Source organism: Anguilla rostrata, chromosome 17, assembly GCF_018555375.3.
Source record: "Anguilla rostrata isolate EN2019 chromosome 17, ASM1855537v3, whole genome shotgun sequence".
NCBI lineage: Eukaryota > Metazoa > Chordata > Actinopteri > Anguilliformes > Anguillidae > Anguilla > Anguilla rostrata.
In genome coordinates, this window is record NC_057949.1 from 22,312,093 (window position 1) to 22,330,339 (window position 18,247).

An 18,247-nucleotide genomic window follows, 5' to 3' on the forward strand; every position below is an offset into this window, starting at 1 on the left:
TCTGGCCCGGCCCTTTTTAGAAATGGGTCAACCGGCAGGATGTGATTAACACGGTCATGTGGAGGAGAGGAGCGCCCGACGCTTCTCGCCGGCACACGTCGGTTGTTCTGTTGGTCACCAACCGAGGCACGATTCCTCTTCTGAGCAACATGCAAATGTCTCCTGGGAAATGAGCGACATGTGACAACGCTAGGTGCGGGGGTGGGGTTACTGTACTTCCTGAGTGCTGAGCTAGTGGGATTCCCCAGCGATTACTTTCGTTCTGCTTGTCAGACGAACCCCTAATATGTCATCTATTAAAGCAACACGTCTGGGTTAACTGGCACATGCGGCCTGCGACAGATGTCTTCAGCTTGTGAGCCAGGCCGTTTCATCTGTTACGCGCAGCTGTCCTGCTGGCAGCCTAATCACAGGACATGAACATACAGTAGTTCACAAATAAAGAGTATCTCTGAGAGAGAGAGAGAGTGTCTATTTCGAATCAGCCGATTCCCCCGGAAAGGGGAAAAGTTCTAAAAAGGACTTGGCTGGATGCTACGAGTTTATAATGCCAGGTTGGATCCCGTGACCTGTTATCAGTTGGCTTTTCTTTCCTGCCACTGCTTATCTTCACTGTTGGGTGGGAGGGGCTGGCGTGTGATTGGAGGGAATTTCCCCCATCAAGTTTCCACGTCCCTTTTCACCTTGGCGAGCCTGTGTGTTCCACACAAACAAAACAAAAAAAACAAAAAAACAATAAAAATCGGTTTATATCCAGCAGTCGTGTTCTTGTGCTTTGTTGTGAAGCCATAGCCTAAGCCGTGTGTGAATCAGCAGAATGTGGGGGGTGGGGGGCATTCAGTGTCCTTTCCGATTGGTCATCCATGGCAACATACCTGGTGTGAGACTGTGTGGCCCATTGCGCATCATTGTCTGTTCTGCCCTTGCCGTTATGGTCTGACTGCACACCCACGGGCAGAACCCCAGTTACCGAACCCACGGCCAGGACTTTATCCCCCAGTAAAAACCGAACCCTCTGCGGCCTTGGCCCAGCAGCAGCGCTGGGCAGGGGTGAGGGGGATTAGGGACACAATGAAATGGTCCAAAACACATAACCCAAAGAGAGGGAAGGGGAAATTGTGAGGGGGGGTTTGGCGACCATAACTGGGTTAACTACCCACTCACCTATATTCTGGGTGGAAAATGAACATAACTGAGAATTCAGTTCCACTGTTTCCCTTGCTGATCAGCGCTTGGTCCCGTACACTCACGCCACTTTGAAACAGGTGTGCACAGGGGCGGGGGGGCGGGGAATAAAATCCACAGCGAGTCCTTTAATGCAGCCGAGATAGCAGTCGGCGTGACGTGCTGTTTCCTCGGTGTTAATTGGTGTTGGGCGTACGCGGCGAGGGACGTGTTTTTCAGGGAGAGTGATGGAATGGCGTTCTCTGGGACCGATTTCCTCGCTGCGTTCGGCCCCGCCCCCTCTCGTTAGGGCGAGTCCCGCGGCTCCGCGGCACGAGGCCTCCGGCGCGTATGACATCATCATTCCGCGTAACGTCTGACTCGTTAAGGTCCCCTTCTCCTCTCGGCCCGATCCAAACGAGCTGAAATCCGGCAGGGTCATGTGACCGCTGAGTTCTATGGCGGTTTCGGTCCGCAGCCCCGCCAAAAACCCGCTCCCAGCGGCGTCATTAATGGGCTTCATTCTGGGGGCTGTGAGGAAGCCATTTTTATGTGGCTTAGGTAAGGCAGTTTGTAGCTCGGTCTTGGCGAAGCATTGTGAGACTAGCCTAGCGTCACATGGGATTGAACTGCGGTTTCTGTGGTAGCGAATGTTGCTGGCCTCGCTCCCCACGCGCACACAGTGCACACGCACATTCACACAGCGCACGCACGCTAAATCACACACACTTTTATGTGCTCATTGAAACTGGCACATACGCAAAGTCCACACACACACACACACACATACTCACATACACACACATTCCCGCTATGCAGTACAGTGTGCTCGATAAAACCCACAACGGATTCAAAGATGGGACCTCTCTCACTCTCTCTCCTTTCTCTTTCCTCTTATCTCATTCCATTTCTTCAGATCTTTCACTCTCTTCCTCTATCTCAGTTTCAGCCAAGACTCAGTCAGAGTCAGGGAAATGAGAGAGAACCTCTAGGGGAATCACTTGAATATTTATTAACTCTTCAAACAAGAGCCAGGTTCATAAATTTGTCCTGGCTCTCATGCTCTGGTCCTCGTAACGGGGATTAATTTTCGCAAATGCTGAATTTGTGGGTTTTTTCTGACATGCCTATAACGAGATGTCTTCTTCCGTACCCAAGAATCACGACTTAGGAAAGAAGGAATCGTACCAGAATGATTCAATGAACAGACTCTTGGATGAAGAGGCTAATGAATAAATCTGGATGAATGCACAAATAAAAAGGACGTCGAAAAGGAACAGGGAGAAAATGGCTGGCATATACTCTGGCATGACCCAAACGCGAAACGTGTTTTTGTGAACGCAGTCTGAACAATCTGAACCCCCCCCCCTTCCCCAGGGGGCGAGCGCTTAACCCGAACCTCCACACCCCGTCCCTCCTCCTCTGCCCATCACCAGCCGCCCCCTAGGGGGGGGTTCCACTTCACCGTTTCCACGGTGATCCTCTCCTCCGACAAGTCCTCTGGTACTGTTTTTTTTCTCTCTCTCCCTACCAATTGAACTGTCTTCTTGTGTCTGCATCTGCGACTGAGTGATTTACTACAACAGCTTTAGTAGGGTGCTGCGGTCTTGGGATGCGGTGGGGGGGGGGGTTGGGGGTGTAGCAAAATCATTCCCAAAATCCAAGAATTTTGGGGAAAAGTTGTGAAATCCTGATTAAAATGCTCCGAATCCACCCGCCCCCCCCCAAACCCCCCCCCACCCAACACACACCCCCAGGGCAGTAAAAGAAAAGGAATTGGACTGGAGAAGTGTCACATGGCCTGCAGGAAGTCCCCCCGTGGGGAGGCCGGTCTCACTGCACAGCATGTTTATTCATGTGTCAAACCGCTTCACCACCAGAGATGGAGGGGGGGAAAAAGGCAATACTTATCAGGCCTAATAATGGGAGTAATAATGGGTTTGAACTGCTGTCTAGACTTGGAAACGGTTAAATTGTGTGGCCTGTTTTTTTTCCCCCCTTCTTTTGGAGCGGGGCGCTTGGCAGCGGCAGAAGGGGGTGGGGGGGGGGGAGAGGGGCGGAGGGGTGGATAAGTAAAGTGAGCATTCTATTGAGGTCCATTGAGGTCTTAGTTTGGCTAATCTCCCCCATGTGACATTGCAGAGGGCTTTGTTGTGATGGAATTCCGTGGCCCGTTGTGTTGGGGACAGAGAAGGACAGAAGCTTAAGCACTAGGGGGTGGGGGGTTATGGGGGACAGAATGTGTGTGTGTGTGTATATGTGTGTGTGTGTGTGTGTGTGTGTGTGTGTGTGTGTGCATGCGTGTGTGTGGACATGGAGCTCACAGAGTGAATTGGGGTGTTGATGGGGGCTGTGTTTGTCGGGGGGGGGAGGTGTGGTGAGGACTGTGTATGTTTGGTGTGAACTGGGGAACAGAGTGTACTGAGGGGGGAAAGTGAGTGTAAAATGTGGGGAAGTCTGTTTTTTGGGGCAATAGCACAGAGTATGTGATATTTTTTGGGGGGAGGGGGTTATGGCAGGACAGAGTGTGAGGGGGTATATTAGGGGAAAGAGAGTGTGAGGAGGTAGATTACAGGACAGAGTGAGTTGTGTTGGGGGAGGGGGAGGGTGCATGTTTCAATTTTCAAGGCCAACATTAGGACATAAAAACAAAATTCTCAGGGAGCTCCCCCCCCCCCCCCTAAAATGCCACCCCACTGACAGTGCCCACCACAATGTGACTGGACCATACGCCGTTGTAAACAAATTGGGGAGTGGGGAGTAATCCCTACCGTGCTGTGGGACCCCCCAATCCCCCCTATCACCTCACAGTGTCGCCTGGCTGCCCCCGTGCTCTCTGATGGGGCGCATCTGTCCCCCCCCCCCCCCCCCCCCCCATCCTGCGCGCGCCCTCTCTCTCACTCACACGCTGCTATTGGGGTGATTCTCATTCCTGGGTGAATTAAGTCATAACTCTGGCCCGGCTGACATAAGCCCCCCACTGGTAAGTGTTGCTGGTCAGAGTTTTTTTTTTTCTTTTTTTTTTAACTGAGGGGACCGTGGTCCCTCATCCCTGTACTGGCTGTAACCATAGAGACGAACACAGACCTGTGTTCCGGCTGTCAGCAGTCAGCCCTGAGGGCTGGCGGGCGGATGTTGGCTCTGTGGCGCCCCCAGTTGCCCCCCCCCCCCCCCCCCAGCTGTTGCCCCTACCTGTGTATTATCCATTCCTGATGCCATTTCCTCAGAAAATTCCAATTTTGTTAATCTCGACAAAGGTTGTGTGAGTTATGACTCAATGTGTAATTTAATTGACTTCACTGAATTGAATTGTTTTATACTGGCGTATATTGTTGCATGGCTTAGTAGGGTGCCCAGCTATGTCCTAATAATAGGACATTTTTAAGCATGTAATGCTAGTATATGTATTAAGACTTTAGATTATTTCACAGCAGGAGTGGCATTATTGGAGTGCAAGTTTCAGTGAAGTTTAAAAAAAGTTCGATTTTTATTGTATTTATGTAGATGCAAATCATTTTTATGACTTTTGTTACATTTACATGGATGCAAATCATACTGTTTTTGCCTTCTGGAAAGTATGTTCAGTGGCATTGCAGAGATACTGTGCATAAAATAACTTTTGCTAAATTCTTAGTTTATCCAGAGTGACTTATTTCTATCTTGGAAGAATTTTAAATGATCTACCAGGTATGCTGAAGATATAGAGCATCACTTAACACGAGTTTGATAAAAGTTTTTTTTATTCGTTTTTTTTTTTGTTTGTTTGTTTTTGTTTTTTAAGTTTTTAAAAAAGGGTCACCCTTCTTACCCACAATGCATTTGGTACACAACTGCCATTCCTCCACCCTGAGCCGAGACAGTCGTGTGAATCTAATTGCTCGGGGAATAGAGAGACACAAATCTGCACGTATCAAGGGTGTCCCCACACCCACCTCACCGCCCCCACCCTCGCCTTTTAATAAGAAAAAATGGTCTCCATTTGCATGACAATGGGCCCGGCTCTGGCTGTTAGCGGGGAGTTTGGTGGTCGGAGGCCTAATGAAAATGTAACGTAATTTAAGCCCTCCTTCACAGAGTTCTCAGATTATCGGCCCGCGGTCGGGGGAGAAAAAGCCCCGGTCTTGAGTTGGTTTAATTCCATTGTATGATAAGCATCGGCCCCCTAAATCCGACCCGCCAATCCCCTCGAGAGGGTTACGAGAGGGACCCCCCCCGCCCCCCCCCCGGCCCCCCTCACCCCCCGCAGCCCCCCTCAGCTGTCCCGGGCCACAATAGCCTGAGCATCTTTTGTGGCGGTAACGGTTTGCAGGAGCGACAGAACAATGTATGAGAAGTGGGGAGCGCAGGGTTCCCACACACGGCCCCCATGCGTCCTGCAGCTCTCACACCCCCCGCCCCCCACCACGCCCCCCCCCCCCCACCCAACACGGCCCCCCCGCACCCCCCCTGCCTGAGACTACAACTGCTCACAGCTGATTTAGCCTCTCTCTCTCCCTCTCCCTTGCTTTCACCCTGGCATGTACACAACTCTCGGATACGCAACACACAAACATGTATGTATAGACAGAAAACAAATATATGTATACACACACACACACACACACACACGCACGCACACACTCACACGCACACGCATATGCATTTATGCAAACATGCACGCAGGTACAGTCACGCATGTACGCATAGTCACGCACATCCGTAGACACGATACATGCACTCACGCACGCACATACGTGCACATGCTGTCACACGTATAAACATTCTCTAATTATGAGAATTATGAGCAGAGCCGAGCATGGACGGCCCGGTTAAGGTCGCTTCGCGGCTTGTCCCGGTCCTGATCGATTAGCCGTGTCACACGCAGATCCCTCCGGCATCCTTCATGATGTGGGCGTGGGGTGGGTGTGTCGTGGGGGGGGGAGGCGGGGGGGAATGGGAGGTGGGTAGAGGGAGGTCCCTCATCAAATAAATCTGATGATTTTAACCCTTCTGGGGATTCTAGTTTTCTTATTTTATCATTGTTATAACAGAAACAGTACTTTTCTTTGGTTTGGTTTAGAAATTGAATTAGTAAATTAAGAACTCAAAAAGAGCAGCATAGTATAACTCCATTTTGATCGCTGATTATATAATTATTATGACATCCAGTGAAGGAAGTCCATGTTATGTTGACCAGGGCAATGAGTCGTGCTTAAATTAGTTTTCTTTATATTTACATTGTAAGTTGCTCTGGATATTTGTGTATGTTTGTGTGCATGTGTGCGTGTGTGCGCATGTGTGTGTGTGCATGTATGTCTGTATGCATGTATGTCTGCGTGTGCATGCACAAGCATTTTTCTGTGCACTTACATGTGCATACGTGTGTGCAGGCATGTGTATGTATTTATATCTGTATGTATGTATGTGTGCGTTGTTGTAGATGTGCATGTGTGCGTGTGTAGTGTTTTTGATTTCGTGTGTGCATGTGTGTGCGTGTGCACGCATGTGTGAGTGTGCATTTGTGTATGTGTGTGTGTGCGCGCGTGTGTGTGTGCCTGTGTGAGTGTGCGTGTGTGAGTGTGCGTGTGTGCATGTGTGCGTGTGTAGTGTGGTATGTGTGGTGCCGTTGTGTTGCGGAGTGGTGTGCAGTGTGCGTGGTGTATGTGTTGTGTGGGTTGGTGCGTGAGTTGCGCGTGCGTGTCTCTGGTGCTCCATCATCCAATGTACTGGTGTGTGACGCTCCCTGAATTCCCACACTCTGCCGCTCTTGTGCTGTCATGTCCAATCACTGCCTCCATCCATATTGATTTTCAACCACCTGTGCGGGTGCCTCCCCCCCCCGACCCCCACCACCCCCCTCCACGACCCCCACCAGTACCCTGACCGATTGCCTCAGCTTGGGCCTGTGCCGTCTCCGTCTCCCGGGGCAACTGTCACACGGTGTGCTGTTCAGGCCCTTTGTCACTGACTGTCAGCATTTAGCGGTGCAGTGGCCTGTATCAGAGACCGGGGGTGGGGTGGGGGGGTTCTCTCTAATAGGATAAGACCCCCCCTCCCTCCGCCTGCTCTGGTGGAAAGCAGGAGCTAAGCTCAGATCTGGGCCTCTGTGTGTCTCAATCTGCCTGCCTGGGGCAGGGTAATCATAATCCACCAGCGCCGTCCCGCACGCTTCACACACACACACACACACACACACACACACTTTCTCTCTCTCCCACACACACGCCTGAAAAACACATGCATTCACTTACACTCACACATACATGCACTCAGGCTCATATGCTCTTTACACTCATGCACTCTCTCTCTGACACACACACACACTCTCTCTCTCTTTCTCTTTCTCTCTCACACACACACACACACACACACACACACTCACAGACTCACATTCTAATGTGATACACATATCCATATTGCAAACAAGCCCATCTAAAACATTAGGGTAGAAAATAAGCACTGTGAATGTCAGCCAGCATTAACAGGTGTTCTTCTGGCCCATGTGAAAAAGAGAAACAAAAACCTGCCAGTTTCACTTTCCAGTTGAATGTTTTTACCCCTGGCACTTAGCTTATGAGCTCATGTCACTTTCCCACGAGACTAGTAATTGCTGAAATGAACATCATGGAAGATGGCAGAGGAGGATTGTGGGTAGGTTTTTAATCCTACTATCTGTTTTTCATTTGATATACTAGTTTTCTATCACCTGAAATTTTTTTTTTTTTTTAATTCTAGGACACTGTTGTTGTGTAAATGTTTCCCCAATCTGCTAAGCTGTCACAGACAGGCCTGGCCCAGAATCAAAACCAGACCGAGGAGCCCCATCCATGCACTAGATCAGCGCCTTAACAGGATAAGCCTCCCAGCAACGCTGTTGTAATTAGCGTGTCGCGGAATTGTGTGCGGACAGTGTGCATGCATAAGTGTATGTGCGTTCCAGAAACTCCGGGAGCTGCTAGTGTTTCGATGGGCATGGCCTGACCCAGCGAGATATGCAGAGCTTTTTTTTTCTTTTCTTTTCTCACGCTCTTCCGTGAAATTGAAACCTTGGAATCCTGTCTGTGTTCTCCACGCGTACCTCCCTGAACCAAAATGGTGTGATCAAACACTTGCAGTGATCAAATGTGTATGTTTTCATTCCTGGGGAAGCGGTTATTTAAGTGGGGAACAGGAGGAACATGGCAGCCTCGAGGAGGGTCCTGATCTCTGGGTTTTTTTTTTTTTTTTGTTCATAGAAGGGAGCACTCTGTCATAGTTTTCCGGGAGCAGGGGAGGGGCTGGACAAGAAGGGTGCTGGCTAATTCTTTTTTCAGATATCTAATTTAAGTACAATGGAGCCCCATCAGCGAAGAACAAGTGCTCAAGGTAATTGCTTCCATGAGCATACTAGTAATCAGACCTCTTCTGGGGTCTGGTTTGGCGCACATTAACCTCCAGCCAACAGAGGGAGCTATTTGTATATGTGCACGGGCGAAGATTAAGGCCCTGTTACAAGGATGGTCGGCAGGCGGATTTTACAGTGAACTTTGGCAATGAGACTCAAACTTGTGCAACCCAATTGGGCTGTTTTATTTACAAAAGTGTCCTCATTATACCAACATTTATATACACATACAAAACAAATGAATCAGCACATTAATTGTACCCATACAATTATACCCACCTTCTGCCAGCCACCCTACTGACTGCAAATGAGCTGCTTATATAGTACACATTATTCGGACTATACCATTTACATACAATATTCAATTGTCTCACAGAAGAAATGACAGTATATATTTGCACACAGAAATCGTTATACATATATGATAAGTTGCTACTTTATATCTAAGAATCGCATATCTAATTGGGTACAAGAAAACATTACCGAATACACTTTATGGTCTGCCCCCGTCTGAAATAGCCAATTTTGCAATAAAATTGCGCAGAATCGTGACATTCGGATTACGTCATTCCAGTTTGAACATGGAACAAACGGAATAAACAATGGTTAGTAGCAACTCCTAATATTGCGTTTATTGAACATGTATACTAAAATACGTCTATTTAATGTTTGAAACCAAATGTGTATATTTATTTGCAGTACATTATGGTGGTGAACAGATGTACAGTAGCGAGTGTGTTTGAGTTGACAAACTGGCAAACATAAATTGTGCGCGCTACATTTATGAAAGTGGCGTACTCGCGCCAAGCAACCCCTACCATAAGCAGATACACAGTTAAACCCCGATCGTTTTAAAAATGTCCTAGCAGGAACTGCGGGTTCACTCCGATACTGGCCCCCTCCGCCCCAGCGGCTTAATGGTGTCACCGCAATAAACCTGCACAAATGAAACTATAATATTATATTTTATTATATGCACCATTAATGCAAATCTCAATGCAACCACTGGTGTTTTCTTTATTTTACAAACGCGCAAACAGCCGTTTTGTCATTGGATGCAGATTGTAAATGGATACCCAGTACTTTTTAAAGGCAAAAAATATGCACAGTTTAAATAAACTTAAATAGTGACGTAGTGAGTATAGCTTTCTTTGTTTGTTGTTGTCTAATGGTATATATTGGCAGTGTGCTTGTGGGGTGGTGAATAGTGTGTGTGTGTTTGGATGTGTTTGGTAGTAGTATACTTTTTAATTCATGTGTTGCATTGTATGGTTTAATGGCAATATGTGTTTCAGTGTGTGTGCTGTAGTGCTGTGGTTGTGAGTTGATAGGCATGTTGATAAGCCTATGATTAGTGCATCATGGCATAGAAACAGCCACTGTTAAAGATAAATGATAAAAAAAAGAGGAAGGCTCCCCCCTTTTTAGTGAAGTTAAACCATTGTCGACCACTGGACAGGGAGGTAGCCAATGAAAAAAGTCAAAAAAAGGAAGCCTGCATCTTCATTAGCTGTACATTTTGTTTTAATGAAAAGCAGTTTTGCGTCCAGTGCTGCCAGTCTGCGCTGTGTATGAACCTGCGCTGCGCAGAGCAATGCTTCGTTTTCACCCTGCCTTTCATAAGGGGAGCCGGTAAGCTGACACCTCGGCCACTGCACATGAAATTGTTATTATGTAATTGTTAAAATTGCTGGACAAATGCCACATACATGTAAATTACAGGACAGAAAATTCATTCTGTGAATATATACGAGTCATTATTCTTAGACCAACACTTTAGACATTGACCTCTGGTCTTTGAATGCTGACTTCCCTTGAATTCACGCAGACTTCCCCCCCTGACATGCGGGCTCCCCTGGTGAGAAGAGATTAGTTTTCCTTCAGCAGGCTGGCCTGTTCCATCAGCTGTCTATCAGCTGGTATTGGACTTTATGTGTTTCTTTTTGATGGCATGGGGGATATAGCCTACATGGGGGATGTCCGTGCATAGCAGCGGTTTTAAGACTTTGGGTTTGGGCCCGCTGCTAAATTGGACTTGAGGTTGGCCACATGATTTAAAAAAAAAAAAATAAAGTTTAAAAAAAAAAAAAAAACTTTTCTTTTGAATTTCCCACCAGTCACTAGTTAAATGAACTGTGCTGTTGTTTTGACAAGCTTAAACATAACTCCATATTTGAACACGTTACTCTATTCTACGTTTTAATGATCGGTCATTCATAGGAAATGTAGTTGCTCATTAACCCTTTGAAGAGCAGGTTTTTTGGAATGTTTTTTTTTTTTTAGTTATAAATCGGTGTTCTAGAACTCCATTGATTTCCATCACCAGTAGTGAGTGTTGTGTCGGCATTAGAATGTTCAGTTGGGAACATTCTAATCGCACAGTTGCGATCTTGCGCTGAAGGGTTAAGCAGGCCCGGGGCCCGGAGAGTTCTGGAACCCCTGCGTCTGGTTATCTCCGGCCGGTGAACGAGGCGCCTCGGTCCGCGTGCCGTTCCCACGGTGTCGCCGCAACGCTGTAGCGCCATTATCACGCCGCCGCAAAGCCACGGCAACATTGTGAGAAAGTCGTTTGTTGGCCAGGTGGCAATGACAGCCATTCCCAAAGCTCTGGCAGTTGGTGCCCTGCTGCTTTAACAAAACTTCCATCACCCCTTTTAGGGGGGGGTGGGGGGGGAGCTGAGTGAAAATCCTATTTGAATTGGACAGAGAGCGCTCTCTGTCCTCCTCGGACTCCAGCAGCCTGATTATTACGCTCCGCATCGCAGTAAGCATTTCCCCTCCTGCGTTTGACGCACCAATCCTGAAAGTTCATGCTTTGGCATGGAAGGAAAACAACTTGAAAGCATATTTGCCCCCAGAGACTGTGAAAGACTTCAGTATTCCATATAAAGGTGACATTTTAAACGCCCCCCCCCCCCCCCTGCTGTCCAACTGGCCAGGTAATTTAGTAATTGCAAATACAGTAAACAAGTTGTGAAACAGAATGTAACAAACACGCCACTTCACTTGCTGCTGGGTGCCGGTGTTGACTCAGACAGGACTGTGGGTACAGGCGATGATTACTGAAGTATGGCAGTGAAATCTATAGGTGTATGCCCGGGGGGGGCGACCCACTGCTGGTAGATTGGCTGCCGCTGCTGTATTTGGGGCACCCTGCTTGACTCATTTCCACAGACCCACGTGGTGAAGGCGGGGGGGGGGGCGGGGGTGCTGCACAGACCCAAAGGCACGTTTGAGGGATTAGCTGGTGTAAACACAGCCCACCGGTGCTGCCGTCCATATGGAAGTGATCATCCCAGAGCAGGCCGGCGTGACATCCCACATGCTGCGTCCACACGGATCAGATATCACACACACGCACACACACACACACACACACACACGCACACATACACACACGCACACATACACGCACACCTACACACACACGCGCACACACACACACATACACACACGCAGACATGCACGCACACACACACACACGCACATACACGCACACACGCACACACGCACACACGCACACACGCACACACACATGCACACGCACACATACACACACTGAATACTGCATCTAGAGCTGTCAGCATGTCCCACAACCTGGGGAGCTCCATGGGCTGACTCAGGGAGTGTGGTGGTGGTGGGGAGGTATTTGGGGGGGTGGGGGTGGTGCGGGGGTGCTGAGCTGACAGGCTGTCAGGGACCCCAGGACCATCACTAAATGGATATTATGGGTGGGAGGGATACCTCATGTCAAAGTAACATATAAATTGCGGAAAGTAACAGCAAAAGCAAGTTAAATCCTTCTATAGTATAGATATTGCAGTTTAATTGCACAGTTAAATTATTTGGGTGTGGGGGGGGGGTTTCCCAAGAGCGTTTTCAACCCCCCCCTTACTTTTTATTTTTTTAAAAGGTTACGTCCTGCTCTTTGCGGATAACAGAAAAATACTCAGTCGTATCTTTCGTTTTGAGTGCAGTTCCCCATAGGGTAGTTCAGCTTTTAGTTCTTATTTTGGTACCAATTCAGCTGGTAAAGTTAAATGTTGACAAGATATTTGCAAGCGATTCCATTATTTAAAAAAACTGCCTAGCATTACACATTTTTGGTTGCAAAGCTAGTCAATTATTCTGATTTATTTAACTTTTTATTTTGTTACGATAACTGAGTTCTGCCTAGTAGCAACATTATAGAGTATTTAGATTGTTTCCATGCGTCTGTGAGGGAGAGTATCACTTTGCAAGTTGTTGCAGGGTGCTTTATTTTAGAGTAGATTAAGGATTGAGAAGACTCACTTTGGATTAACATGCAAGTTTGAAATATGTATTTACATATATATTTATTCAAACTTGTGTGTAATGTAATATATTTTTTTTTCTGTGTGGAGACTCCGCGGCCCCGTCAGTGATGGTTCACTATAAACGTATTTTTCAGTGTTTAACTATGTGTGATGTGTGTAAATGAGCTGAATAGGGTTTGAATTTGGTGTTTTGAAGCGTGAGAGAGGACAAAAGAGGGAAAGACGGACAGCACTGACAACTGCCAGACCATAGTATGAGCTTCCGTCAGTAATTCTGGGTGACCGCCCCCCCCCCGTCGGGTGTCTGCCGAATCGTGGCTCGGTCCGCTGGGGGGTCCTGACGGATTGGCCTCGGTCATGGGGATGCTCACCTGACCCCGGGGATGACACCCAATCAATCTTCCCTGCCCCGCTCCCCCATCCTGTCCTGTCCCCCTCAGAACTGTCATGTCACCCCCCTCGTTGCTGGCCTGGGGTCAAGGATGTCCTCAGGGGTGCTTTTAAAATCAGGACTTTCTCTCCTAAAGCTGAAGTTCCGCCACTTGGGGCTTAACTTGATCCTGTGAAGAGCTGTGTGTGTGTGTGTGTGTGTGTGTGTGTGTGTGCATGCATGTGTATGTGTGTGCTTGTGTGTGTGCGTGGGTTTGTGTGTCTGTGTGTGTGCGTGAGTTTGTGTGTCTGTCTGTGTGTGTGTGTGCGTGCGTGCGTGCGTGCGTACGTGCGTCTGTGCGTCTGTGTGTGTGTGTGCATGCATGTGTATGTGTGTGCTTGTGTGTGTGCGTGGGTTTGTGTGTCTGTGTGTGTGTGCGTGCGTGCGTCTCTGCGTGTATGTGTGTGTACATGCATGTGTGTGCTTGTGTGTGTGCGTGCTAGTGCCTGTGCGTGCTCGTGCCTGTATGCGTGTGCGTGTCTGTGTGTACACACATTATAAAATGTATATACGTAATAAAATGTATCTGCAAAGCACATAATAGCACAAATGTCCTGACTAGTGTTTTTAATGCCCGGTGCAGAGGATGGGCATGGGCCAGTGCCTGCGAAGCCCAAGCTGCTTTCCTCCACTGTCAGGACCGTGCGTCAGGTTAAGAGTGAGGTTTGCTGAATAGTAAGTGAGGGAGAGCTCATTAGACGGCAGTCTGGGGACCAGTCCATGCGGGACACCCCTAACTTTTAAGGGGGGCTTGCACCTCGTTTTGCTGCCGCTCGCTGATTGATTTCTGCGCCCCCCCCCCCCCGCGGTGCGGTGTTTGAAATCGGACGACGGAGGAGAGCGCAAACGCCGGCGTAATTGAATCAAGATGGGGGCCCCCCGGACGCCGCCGTGGCAACCGTCCGCCCGTCACTCATCTCCGGTCCGGCCGGCTCCTGGCACCTGTCACTCAGGATGACAAATGGGGACCTGATGAAACGGAGCAGGTTACGTCATCAGCCCCCCCTAACCAGAGACGGGGGGCGGGGCGGGGGAGGGAGGGGGGACCCACGTCAGCGCGAGCGGTTTCTCCCTCCAAAACCCCTTCTGTGTGCACGCAAACCAAACGCAGTGCGCTTACTGTAGTTATCCAGTGACTTACAAAGCAGTGCACACACAATCATGAGGCAGCAAGATGGAGACCAGTGCATACCCATAATGCTTCACTGGGATGTCTGAAAGCATCATTCTTTGCATTGGGTGTCTGTTTTACGCGGTTTGAACTGATCGCCTTTTAAAACGTGTCCCGTTGAACGTTCACGCAAAAATAAATATGACCCAAGGTAGACGATGAAACTGTGTGAATCATACGTGCCCCTGGACATAATTATTCATTCCTTGGAATAACTTATTCATCTACTCTGTTCAATTTCGCTGTAGTCAATAGACGAAAACGAAAGCGTTTTTTGTAATACGTGGTAAATGCCAGTTCTGCCGCACGCTCCTGAAGGCACGTCTCTGTGCCCCCGTGCCTAATTCTGCACCAGACAGAGGAACTGACACGCGATCGGCCCGCTGATGAACCGGCCTCGTTACGCTATCGGTTCGTCAAAATGAAACGTATCCAATCGGTGGGTCTGAGTCACGCTGCGGGGGTGCAGGACGGAGGCCTCGCGGGGCCGGGCGCCGCGGTGAGACGCGCACGACCGTGCGGCCTTCGAGAAGGCGCGTCGTCAAAATGCTGGTGCGCGCGCTCCCATTTCCAATTCATCCATTCGTTTTTAATATGAATTTTATTTGAAATTTTTTTTTGCAACATTGAAAATCCCCTCCAGTGTTTCCCATGCGAAAAAAAAAAAAAAAGAGTGGAGAAAAAAATGCAAAGGAAGCGGTTGAATGGAGACTTCCTCTCTGGCTCGCTGGCCTCCGGTTTTTGGGGAACTGGAAGGGGCGCGCAGCTCGCCTCTGTTTGGCGGGGAGGCGTGCTGAGGCTGGGGCGGCCGCGCACTGGCCCGGGAGCAGCCGGGAGCAGCGGGGAGCAGCGGGGAGCAGCCAGGAGCAGTTAATGACCGTGGAATTAGAGTGTTACAATATGGCTTTTATCAGCCCCCCCCCCCCCCAACCTTCCGCACTGCAGGGCTGTCATATTTCACTTCTGTAGGGGGGGGGGGAACCGCTTTTTGTTCTTGTTCTCTCTCTCTCTCTCTCTCTCTCTCTCTCTCTCTCTCTCCTCTCTCTCTCTCCCCTCTCTCTCTCTCTCTCCCCTGTCTCTCTCTCTCTCTCTCTCTCTCTCTCCCTTCCCTCTCTCCTCCTCTCTCTTCTCTCTCCTCTCTCTCTCCCCCTCTCTCTCTCTCTCTCCCTCCCCACTTTCCCTCTCTCTCCCCCGTCTCTCTCTCTCTCTCTCTCTCCTCTCTCCCCCTCTCTCTTTCTCTACCCCCTTCCCCTCTCTCTCTCGCTCTCTCCCTCCTTCCCCCCTTCCCTTTCTCTCCCCCCTGTCTCTCTCTCTTCCTCCCCGCTCTCTTCCTCTCTCTCCCCCTGTCTCGCTCGCCCTTTCTGTGGCTTCTCGTGGGAGGCCATTGACACGCAGCGCCGCATTCCTGGACGCTGCGCGCGGTTGGTTCTGAGGCACCATGGGAGCCGGGCCGCCTGGCCGAGTTCTGGAACGCTCGCTTGTGTGCAGGTGCTGCTTTCTGCGAGGGTGCGGCTCGCTGAGAGGAGCTTTCATCATCTCCGCTCGTGTGCAGAGCTCGACTTTTAGCACAGTCAACCCTCCAAACCCCACACCCCCCCGACCCACACACCATTATTGATACAATTTAACGTTTTACATTATTTCCGAAGACTGGAAATGTTAAAAGTCGACTTGCTCTCGTGTAAAATTGCAAAATATTTGCGACTGTTGATTTCTTGAATGCCAACCTCATACATTTGAGGGATTGAGGATATACAGTGTGTGTTTTTAATGTTTTGTTTCAAAACTATTCACACATCATTTATCACTGTACTGAAACAGAACTACAGTTTATAAAAAAAATAAAAGGTACCTTAGTTTGTAGTCGTTGAGGTTTTTCTCTGTCTCGTTGTTATTGCACTTTCAATACATTATAAAGACTAAATGTATTTTTTTGTCTTTAGAGGCTGCTTTCCTAAATGTCCTGACTGTTTCTGGGCACTACCTGGTTTCCTCTTGCGGAAGAGTACATGGGAATGTGCCGGAACAACGGCAAATCTCCACCGAAAAAAAAGAAAAGAAAGGGGGAGAAGAGACAAGAAAAATCTGGCAGCCAAATGTCGCGTCCCCGCTGCCATCGTTAAGAGGTGAAATTGCAAACAATTGCGAGAGCTCTGAGGTCACAGGAGCGGTTTTGACTGGCTGTGGGGGGGTGTTGGGGGTGGGGTGGGGGGGTGCGCGGCGGTACAAGGTAGTGGCAGAAACTTGTACAAGGTGTGGAACAGGCTCTGTGGATCGCTGAGCGCGGGCGTCCGCATAGCTCTACATGCCCTCCCTGCCCGCTCCTGTTTATTGACGCCCTGGAGAGAAAAATTCTGAAGTTTTCACGCCGGTCGTCAATCCCGGGCAGGCTAGATCTTTCCCAGGCCTCCTGTGCTCGCCGTGAACCCTGGGGCCGCCCCCCCCCTCCCCTCCCCTCCCCTCCCCTGTGCCTCCTCTCGTAACCATGGAGACGGATGGTGGACCAGTTCACTACATTTAGCATTTAGCAGATGCTCTTATCCAAGACAAGTTACAGAGCTTGTGCGTTTTTACACATCGTCCGGTGGATATATACTGAAGCGATTCATGTTAAGTGCCTTGCCCAAGGGTACAATGGCAGTGTCCTACCTGGGAATTGAACCTGCAACCTTCAGGTTTCAAGACCACATTTCTAGCAATTGCACTACACTGCTACAGTTTGGTGGTTAAGACTTGTGGCTCATACAACTCATGTTTATTCTCCTATTGATTTAAAAAAACAAAAACAATAAGGCTTTGTCTCGTTTGTGGTGTTTTTCGTTTTTTTTTTTTTTTTGTCTGTACAGGTTTTCATCTAGTCTGATGGCATGCAGAATTTAGTAATTAATCTGGATAGGAGCATCAACTATATGTAGATTAGATTGATGGCATATACTTTGCTTTGTCATGAAAGAAGTGACATCAAAGCACACAGTTATTGACATCTTGGAAAGGAATATATTTCCATGTGGATTATACCATTCTCGTTCTGCGTATTATGAGGGGCTGGGGCATGGCATTTTGACTGGAGACAAAGATGAAGGCACCCAATTTATTGTACAATTTCCGAGTCTCTCCTCTGATCTTGAAAATGAAACCTGTTTTTTCCAATTATGTTGCATAACCACCCCCCCCCCCAAAAAAAAAAACTATTTAAATAAATAAATAGAGTAGACATTGTGAACATGGTACCTCAACAGAACACAGTGAAGAGCTGCTATACCTGGGACATTAGAAACTAGATGGGGTGCATGTTATTCTTCCCTGACCTTCTGTCACTGTCTCTCTGTCTCTGTTTCTCTCTCTCTGTCTCTCTCTGTCTCTGTCTGTCTCTCTCTCTCTCTCCCTCTCTGTTTCTGTCTGTCTCTCTCTCTCTCTATCTCCCTCTCTTTTTCTCTCCTTAACTCCTCCACTGGAATTTCACAGCAGGTTACAGAAATTCATCTCTAGATGCCAAAAAAGGAGAAAAAATCTGAACTGTTTACTGGTAGCACTCTCTCTCTCACACACACACACACACGCATGGTTTTCCAGGCTGTGCGTCAGTGTTCTGTGATGCAGGACATAGTCTTCTCCTTCACTTGATTTAGGAAGGTGCCGTTAAAGGATCTGCTTATCTCTTATGTCTTTATATTTATCAGAGGTATGTTTTAGCTGGACCGTCCTGTGCTCTCTGCCTGCATGCGCCTCTTTCACATGCACAACATGAAATGAAGGTTTAACCACATGCATGGGCTTTCAGTGCATGCACACACATCATCGTATGCAAATCCGGTACACCT

At 48.6% G+C, this 18,247-nt stretch overlaps 1 long non-coding RNA gene across 1 annotated transcript; it reads left to right on the forward strand.

Annotated features, from left to right (window-relative positions):
- Positions 1–9,034: 9,034 nt before the first annotated feature.
- On the forward strand, positions 9,035–16,484 carry LOC135243929 (uncharacterized). The gene is made up of 2 exons (XR_010326847.1): positions 9,035–9,132; positions 16,370–16,484. It is a non-coding gene; the product is annotated as an uncharacterized LOC135243929 (long non-coding RNA).
- The last annotated feature ends 1,763 nt before the right edge of the window (positions 16,485–18,247 follow it).